Genomic DNA, 10,118 nt, shown 5'->3' with positions numbered 1-10,118 from the left:
ATAAGTTTTCCTAAGCTCAATATTATTTAGCTTCCAAGGAGAATAGTATGAACAAGTCACAAGCGTTGCAAAGGGCTCCCCTCTTTCTCCAATTGTAGCCAACCTATAGATGGAAAAGATTGAGCATAAAGTAATTGAGTCATACCTATTGAAACCTAAAATATTGAAGAGATATGTCAATGATACTAATGTAAAATGCAAACATGGTAAAGAAGGACTCAATAAATTCCCAGTGCATCTAAATGGAATATCAAGTGACATAAAATTCATTATGGAACTAGAAGACAATAATTGTATTAATTTCCTAGATGTATTGATTACAAAAAATGAAGATGGGACCTTGGAACAACAAGTATTCAGGAAAATGACACATATTAATAGTTACCTACATGTGGACTCCCACTATTACTGTTATGAAACCAGCTCAAGAAAAGATAGAAAAGATAAATCCACGCCTTAGAATTCAGCCTCTTCGAGGGGGCAACCTCCTTTAAATTACATAAATGAACAATTCTTCAATGATTCAAATGACAAAACCTCCTTTATATATATAGGAGTCTAAGGAGTCACAATATAACCCAACCGACCTAAAAATAATAATATAAAGGCACAAAAATAACAATAGAGGGATTCTATGGGGCACAGTAATAAAAATATGGGGGCAATAGGGGCACAACAATGTTAATAAGGGATACAACTACAATATTAATGGGGTAATCACTAGTATTATAGGGACCTATCATGCCCCTCTCCTTCAAAAAAGGTGTTCTCCTCAATGCTTGAGTAGTTCTGGATGCTTCTGTATAAAATTCTCATCCTCCCATGTGGAATCTTCAGCAGATAAGTTCTTCCACTTGATGAGATACTCCGAAATTGATTGATTTCGTAGCTGTCAAGTTCTTGTTTCTGTGACTGCTTCCGGTTCCAATATAATTTTTCCTTCCTCGTCAAGTTCTGGCAATATTGTTTGAACTAGGAGCTTGTCGCCTATAACCTTCTTTAAACATGAAACATGGAAAACTGGGTGCTCTCGAGATGCTGCAGGAAGCTCCAATTTGTATGCCATAGTACCAATCTTTTGCAACACCTTGTACGGACCATAATACTTGGTGATAATTTATTATCCTTCTTAGCTTGCTTGAGGGACATTTGTTTATATGGTTGTAGCCGTAGGAATACCCAATCGCCTACATCAAAACTTCTTTCGTTGCGATGTTGATCTGCCTATTGTTTCATTCTGTTTTGTGCCAACACAAGGTTATCCTTTAAGAGTTGGAGGACCTGTTGTTGATGTTCAATGTGATGTTCCACTGCTTGAACCTTAGAATTTTCTCTTAAATATGATGTGATGGATGGTGGCTGATATCCATTAAGTGTCGTAAATGGGGTCATTTTTGGAGCTATATGGAAGGAAGTGTTATACCACCATTCAACCAGAGGCAACCATTTTACCCGTTGTGTCTGTTTATCAGATACAAAGCAACGAAGATATCCTTCCAAACATTTCTTTACTATCTCAGTTTGCCCATCAGATTGAGGATGATAAGACGAGCTATGATCTAACTGAGTACCAAGACAAGAAAATAATTCTGTCCAAAAATTTCCAGTGAAAATGGGATCTATGTCACTTACAATAATGTCTGGGTTTCCATGTAGCTTTTGAATTGTTTCCATAAATGCAGTAGAAACTGTACTGGATTTCAATGGATGTGATAATGCACAAAAGTGTGCATACTTTGTAAGTCTGTCAACTACCACCATGATGACACTCTTTCCCTCAGACTTGGGTAAACCTATGATAAAATCCATTGAAACCTCTTCCCAACATTGACTTGGAATGGATAAAGGTTGTAATAGACCCGGGGTCTTAATTGTTTCAACTTTATTTTGTTGGGAAACCAAACATTCTGCCACAAACTTTTGAATATCTGGTTTAAGGACATCCCAAAAAAATTCCTTCTTAACCCTGTGGTAAGTTTTTAAAAATCCTGAATGCCCTCCTAAGGGAGAAGTGTGCAATTCCATAAGAATCTTTTGTTTGAGTTGCGAATTCTTACAGAGGTATAAGCGATCTTTGTACCATAATGAATCATTTTGCTAGCTAAATGTATCAGACGTACTGGAATCTTGTTGTAACTTTTGAATAAGTGCCCACACTTCTTCATCATTCTTCCACTCCTCCCTTGCTTCATTTATCCAATCTGGTTGGATAATAGAAATGGCGCACAACAACGCTTCTACATCCTCATCCTTTCTTGAGAGTGCATCTGCCACCACATTTTGCTTCCCTTTTTTGTAGATGATTTCAAAGTCATAACCCAACATCTTTGTGACCCACTTTTGTTTCTCTTCAGAAGATAATCTTTGTTCTAAAAAGTATTTAAGGCTATCATGATCTGTTTTTACCTTGAAGTGTCTTCCCATTAGGTAGGGTCGCCATTTCTTAAGTGCATGTAGTTTTGCCAACATTTCCTTCTCATAAATAGCTTTGTGTAAAAACTTTCCCTTGATTGGACGACTTTCAAAAGCAATGGGTCTTTCATCTTGCATTAAAAAAACACCAATTCCATTTCCCGAAGCATCACATTCCACAATAAAGGTTTTTGTGAAATCTGGTGTAGCTAAGACCGGTGCTTGGCACATTGCGTATTTAAGATGTTCGAAGGCCTTTGTTGCTTCTAGAGTCCATGAAAATGTATCTTTCTTCTATAATGTTGTTAGAGGTGCTGCTATTCTCCCATAATTCTTAACAAACTTGTGATAATACCCTGTCAACCTGAGAAATCCTCGCAGATTCTTTATGGATGTGGGGATTTTCCATTCCTTAATGACTTTAATTTTGCTAGGGTCTACCTTAAATCCTTCACGAGATACAATATGACCCAGATATTCCACCTCTTGTATTCCAAAGAAACATTTGGATCCTTTTGCATATAATTGTTTCTCCTCCAATAGTTGTAGCACCCTGTCAACATGTTCAACATGATCCTTCCAATACTTGTTGTAGATTAGTATATCATCAAAAAATACTAACACAAATTTTCTAAGGAAGGGTTTGAAAATGGAATTCATCAAACCTTGAAATGTAGAAGGTGCATTGGTAAGGTCAAAAGGCATGACCAAAAATTCATAATGACCCTCATGAGTTCTAAATGTTGTTTTGGAATTTCTTCTGTCTTCATTCTGATTTGATGATATCCTGAACGAAGGTCCAATTTGGTGAAGTAAATTGATCCACGTAATTCATCCAATAATTCATCAATGACAGGAATGGGAAACTTATCTTTAATAGTGAGCTTGTTGAGCTCCCTGTAATCCGGACACATGTGCCATGATCCATCCTTCTTGTGCACCAATACTACTGGAGCAGAGAAAGAACTTTGACTAGGTTGAATTATAGCAGCCTGTAGCATTTCTGTAACCATACGTTTAATTTCACTCTTTTGGGCATAGGGATATCTGTACAGCCTGATGTTTGGAGGAACACTTCCTAGAATCAGATGAATAGCATGATCATGATCACGAATAGGTGGGAGACATTTGGGAGTCTCAAATACCTTGGAATGATTGTCCAAGACTTTTTGGAGATCTGGAGAAATAGATGAGTCCAATGTGGAAACATCTAGCGAACATAATTGTGCAATTACACCTCTTAGTTCCTTTTTTAGAAGCTTTGTCATACCATTAGAGTTGATTATCTTTCCTGGTTTCCCTGTAGTACCCCTTAATTCAACTTCCTTTCCTTCTACAGAAAATTTCATGAAGAGTTCTTGAAAATTGAAAGCTATTGTACCCAAGGATTGTAGCCATTGGACTCCTAGTACAACATCAACACCCCCCATTGGAATGGAAAGCATTGGGCTAGTCAATACATATTCTCCCATGTATAGCTTGATATTATGGCACTTTCCAGAGAAATTTATTGTTCCTCCATTTGCAATCATCACTTGACACTCTGGTGTTGGATATAGGAAGTAATTCAATTATTTTGCTACCTTACAATGAATAAAATTGTGGGTACTTCCTAAATCAATCAACATTATTACCTTTTTCTTCTTGATTTGTCCTTCTATCTTGATGGTTTGAGGAGTGGTAATTCCAGCCAATGTATTACAAGATATGGTTGGATTCATTTCTTCTTTATCTAGGCTTTGTTCTTGGAGTATATCCTCTTCCTTTGACCTTTCTTGCTCCTTTTCTTCTTCCTCTTCACAATCTATGTAGAATAATTTCTTCTCAACACACTTATGACGTTTAGTGTATTTGCTATCACAACTATAACAAAGCCCTTTTGCTCTTTTTTCTTCCAATTGTTGTGGTGTCAACCTTATAGGTTGTGGAAGGCTAGGGGTAACAACACTTCCATCTTTATAGTTGTGACTGGTATGCTTCCCGGTTGCCATAATTTTGCTCTCCATTTTTCTTGCTAACCTGAATGCCTTCTCTAATGAATCAGGTTCCCAAAGGCGAACATCATGTTGGATATTTTCCTTTAAAGTCCCTATGAACACATCAATGCTATGCTCCTCTGGAATATTTTTTACCCTTATGTTCAATTTTTGGAACTCTTCAATGTGCTCCATTATTGAACCCTTTTGTTTGAGACTTATCAATTGGCTAAAAAAAGTGTCGCTTTTTGTATCCTCATAATGTGCTGTCAATTCTTCCGTAAAAATTGCCCAAGTGATAATTTGTTTACGAGAGCAAAGCCATTGATACCATACAAATTGATTTGGTTCCAAATATAAAGTTGCAATACGTACCTTTTGTGTGTTTTTCACATTATTGAGATCAAAAAATTGCTCCATCTGTAATATCCATGTTGCGAGATCCTTGCCATAAAACTTCCTCATATCGATTTTTGGAATATGGCGGGTCTTCTATCCAACATTAGAGTCTATGGAATCATGATTAACATTTCTTTTGTTCACATCATGAGTTTCCTTTACAACCTTTTCACCATTAGTAAGTATTTCTTGTAGAACATTTGTCAAACCTGTCTTCAAATCTGCCATGTCTCTCTTCAAATCTGTCTTCGAATCATCCATCTTAGCTTCCATGCCCCTTATCTTAGATTCCACACCATTTATCTTAGATTCCACGCCATTTATCTTAGCTTCTGTTAGCTTTTGTGAGCGTGACATTTGTTGCACTTGTTCTTGTAATTTTGATATATCATGTAGAATTTCTTCCTCTTCTTCATGAGTCATGCTTGAGCTTTGAGGTTCCTTACTAGGATTTTGCATTTTCTTTCCTCGGGGCATCAGTTACCGATAATAATTCTTTATTATGCCCTTTGAATTCCTTCAAACCAAGCTTATGCAAAAATTTAAAAAAACTACACACCTTTTTTCACTTTGTAGAAGCCTGATATTGAATCTGATGTATCTCTGTAATTTCACATCATCTAGTTCTGAAATTGCAACTTTTAGTAGCCTTATGCATCCTGTTTTCAATGCCACCAGTCTGATCCAAATTGGCTTCTCCAAGGAAGAGTTATGCAAAATCTCCCACAATGACCTACTTATAGACTAGTTCAGTAGAGAAAACTTGTACAACATACCACGAGTCATTGTTTCAACCTTTGGCTCTAAAAAAATATATACAAGAAACTACAGTCTGTCCTCTTTCTGTACCTTCTTACGAAATTTCAATCCGATGCTCAGAAAGAAAGTTCTGATGATTTTCCCCAGGTCACCTGTTTGGAATGTAATTTAGGAGTTTGCAAGAAGACCAACTTCCTCAGATCATATCTCCGTAAATATAGTGCGAAAATTTCTGAAATTTACACCCAAGATTCACTGCGATGTCTTATCAAATGGGTTTTTCTTTTAGCTTCTGAAACGTCGCAGAAAAAAAGTTATAGCGAAAATGCCACGATGACCTTTTGGGAGTAGCGAAACCCTAGAATCCAAAGCTCTGATACCAAATGTTATGAAACCAGCTTAAGAAAAGATAGAAAAGATAAATCCACGCCTTAGAATTCAACCTCTTCGAGTGGGAAACCTCCTTTACATTACATAAATGAACAATTCTTCAATGATTCAAATGACAAAACCTCCTTTCTATATATAGGAGTTTAAGGAGTCACAATATAATCCAGCCGACATAACATTAATAATATAAAGGCACAAAAATAACAATAGAGGGATTCTATGGGTCACAACAATAAAAATATGGGGGCAGTAGGGGCACAACTATGTTAATAAGGGATACAACTACAATATTAATGGGGTAATCACTAATTATAGGGACCTATCAATTACCCAATTCAAAAATTTGGGATCCTCAATAAGTCGGCATTAAGAGTTGTTAGGATATGCGATAAAGATCACTTGGATCAAGAGTTGGACCACCTTAGTAATGTTTTTCAGAGGAATTGGATACAAATATAAGGACATTTCTAAATCCATCATGAAGAAAAAGATAAGATGAAACCCACAAAAAAATCAGCTAACTTGTTATCTTCCAACAAAAAAAGCATGCCTTCTGTACATACGTGGTGTAATTGACATAATAGCTAAAGTAATCAGAAAACATGAATATTGGTTCTATTTTAAACCATTTGAAACAATAAGACATACAATTAAATCTATCAAGGACAAAACTGATCAACATTAGTTAAAACAAGAATAAAGTAGCATTGTGTTGACATTAAAAATTAATGCTCTCACTCTTATACTATTGCAGAACATTCCCTCCTCACTAAGCATCAAATCTGCTTAAAAAGCACTTATATCATTACTAAGGAAGACCACTGCTTAAAAAGAAGATTCTTAGAGGCTCTTGAGATTTTAAGACATATGAACACATCAATAAGGATGATGGACTCGAAGTTAGTAGAAGCTAGCTAAATACTCTCTTAGCTCTAAATTATTGGTATTTATCCCTTTACACTAATTTATAAAACTAATTTATTATCCTAGTCCATTGATTCTAATATACCAATTTATTGGGTTATTAATAAGTAAACCAATAATCTATTAACTATTATTAATACAAATATATTAATTTAATTACATATTTTATTATACAATATTTTATCAACATAATGGATGAAGGTACTATATTATTATTAATGAATCAATAGTTTTGTACTAATTCAGTAACAATATAAAGTACATTAATATATTCAATAAAATATTGGTTATCTATATTATATTAATATATTATAATATTATGTTATAATTATTAATACTAATAATATATTATATATTATAATATGTTTTAGTGTTATAAAATTGGCAAAAAATTGTTAAATAAACCTCCGCTACAACATATGTTTGTGATAGCAGATGTTTTAATGGAAATGATAATGAAACTTCATCACAACTAAAAAAATCTAGGCGGCAAAAAGTTTTAGCAGATGTTTTATTAGTGGTGCGCTTACTAGAAAAATCACACCGGTAGTGTAAGATTAAATAAAAGCACCAAGACTAGAAACAAATGTATGGAGCATTGATGCGCTAAATTTATAAAAGAACTAATGCTTTAATAATAAAAACTCATTGGCTCATACAATCTATGATACCATGCACTAGGGCGTTGAATGAAAACAACAATGGTGCCTGAAAAGTATACCGCCCAAGTGCTTAGGTCTTCCAAAAATGTCCCATATAGTACTTTTCACGAAGGACACCTAGGGAGGCAAAAAAACCTTGCATCCCTAGTGCTTTTATATTCTCCAATGCACCAGGTAGTTATGCATAATAATGCACCAGTGATGATGAGTTGTATAAACAACACTAGTGCTTTAAAAGTATAATTCTCAAGCACTTATGTTTTTGAAAAATCCTTGGTGCTATACTTTTCACAAAATGCACCAGAGGAGGGAAAAAAATATTGCAGTACCGATGCTTTTACATAATCTAATGCACCGATGTGTCAAAGGTAACGGTGCACTGATGTGTTAAAGGAAAATCACATTGGTGCATGAAATGTATATCTTTTCGGTGCGTATTTATTTTACAAACACACCAGGATGACATTTTTTATTATTTTAAATATCATTGTTGAGAACTGGTATTCGGAATTGTGCACATTAATATACGATGTCTCGGTATTGTTGGAGAGGTAAATCCCCTCTACGGATAGAGGCGATCCCTACTAGCCCAGCAAGGGTCTAGCAACAATCAAACAATGCTGCTGTGCATGTTCCTAATTACAATTAAACAAGAGGTAAAGAGCACCTACTTGGATTCCCGCGCCGTCGTTTGACGAAGAGATGTTGCCTTCGCTCCTTCGCTTTGGCTGGTCACAATCCTCCGCGATCTCCGCGAATAGATACCTGCACACACGAAGAGGAAACAAACACAAGCGTGAAATCTAGTAAAAGCAACCATACATCAGTCAGAAAAGATGTAATTCACATTTAACCATTGCAAGTACAAATGAGAATGGAACAATAATAGCAGTCATCTATTATTAATCAGAATAGAGAAGAGTACAACCAAATATTCTGACGTCGGTAACCTTCTTAGGAGGGGCCGGTCAGCATGTATCTCAAGCATTCACCTTTGAGGATGATTCTCCCAAGGCAAACAACTCTCTCTCTCACACAAGTAACACAAAACAACCTTCCCTAAGCAATCAATCACTTCCACACCTAGCACACCAAATACCTATAGTAGCAGCAATCTGAGCACTATAAGCTCTATACAATCCAAGCTATGTCTAACTAGCTGCTCATGGTAATGGTGGAAGTATATGTAGGAGAAGGAGCCTCCTAAAAGGGTGGAAGGATGAGCTTATCTTCAAGGGAAGGGTCGAACAGACATGCCATAGAAGGGAGTCGACGTTCACAAAGCTAACAACCAAGCCTGGAGTAATCTGGAAGGCTGGCTGTTTGAACAAATTCGCCCAAACTGGATCAACGCGGATTATGAGGCAACTGACGTGATGTCGCCGTGTGTACATAACTGGGACAGTCATGTCAGCGCGGAAGAACACGGGAAAGGCGCGCTGGCGACCAGCGTGGAAAAGTGATGTCCTTCCGAGCTGGCAGCGCACGGAATACACTATGGAGCGCCAGTCATCACGGGTATTTTGCAAACAGACGCGCTGATGAATAAAACTTTAGAAAAATGGGTTTTTGGGCTAGTTCAGAAGGCATGAACTTAGTGATTGGCATAGCAGGATGACTGACAGGAAGGCAGTGACAAATTACTGTGTAACAGATGCCCCGTAAAACATGAAGACCGAGAGAGTGGGAGGGGTGAAATGCTTTACAACACATGCCGAACTGGAACACCACCAGGAAGGACTGAAAATATCTAATAATCAAGTACATGCAGTCTAGGCATGGGCACAACCATCCAAAAAGACATGCGAAAAGGTCTGTTGGAATGGACGCAGCCACCCAGCTAAAGAGACCATAATAATGATAAGGTATGGTCGCAGCCATCCATGAAGACTCAGGTATGGGCGCAGCCATCCATCAATGAGTCATGTAATGATCATCCACAAAATCGCAACCTGGACCAGAACAGACAGGGATCCAGGGTCTTGCGCTCCGTCCCGATCCGAACAAAGTACAAGTTCAAGCATGTGAATATATGGGTTGAAGTCGAACATGCATGAACATCGTCTGATTACCAGTCAATGATGAAAACTGTTAACAGACGCGAGAGGTACCACCAGTAATGACAATGGCCCTCAAGGTACTATAGGTACAATCCGTGGCATGTGAATTAATGAGCTGGTGTTGAACACCCACGGAATCATTCGATCGGAGGCCAATGATGTAAACCTCGCGTCGAACACGAAGAACCTGCCATTGAGGCATGCAGGCTCTAAGGCACCTGAAGGGAGTCTCTAAGTCACCTTCCCGGATAATGGGCTGAAGTCGACAGGAAGTGACCTTGATCGAAGGTGGGCCATAATGTTTCCCACATCATCGACGCGAGACAGAGGAAGAATGAGTTGTGTGAGATAGCAGATGAGGTTGTATTATTGCAGAGGTCAACTTCTCTTGAACATATCGGCGGCACTGTAGCGGGTTTGGCAGTATTTGACATCAAATGAGCAGCGGGTATAGTAATGATGGCAATGAGCAGATGAGAGGTCGAATAGGATAACCCAAACCCATGGAGGCCAGTGAAAAACAAGATGAGATGGTC

This window comes from Pinus tabuliformis, chromosome X, assembly GCF_031772625.1.
Source record: "Pinus tabuliformis cultivar Carrire ecotype Pingquan chromosome X, CPIR1, whole genome shotgun sequence".
Taxonomy (NCBI): Eukaryota; Viridiplantae; Streptophyta; class Pinopsida; order Pinales; family Pinaceae; genus Pinus; species Pinus tabuliformis.
The sequence above is the reverse complement of the archived record's forward strand: the minus strand, read 5'-3'. Positions refer to the sequence as shown.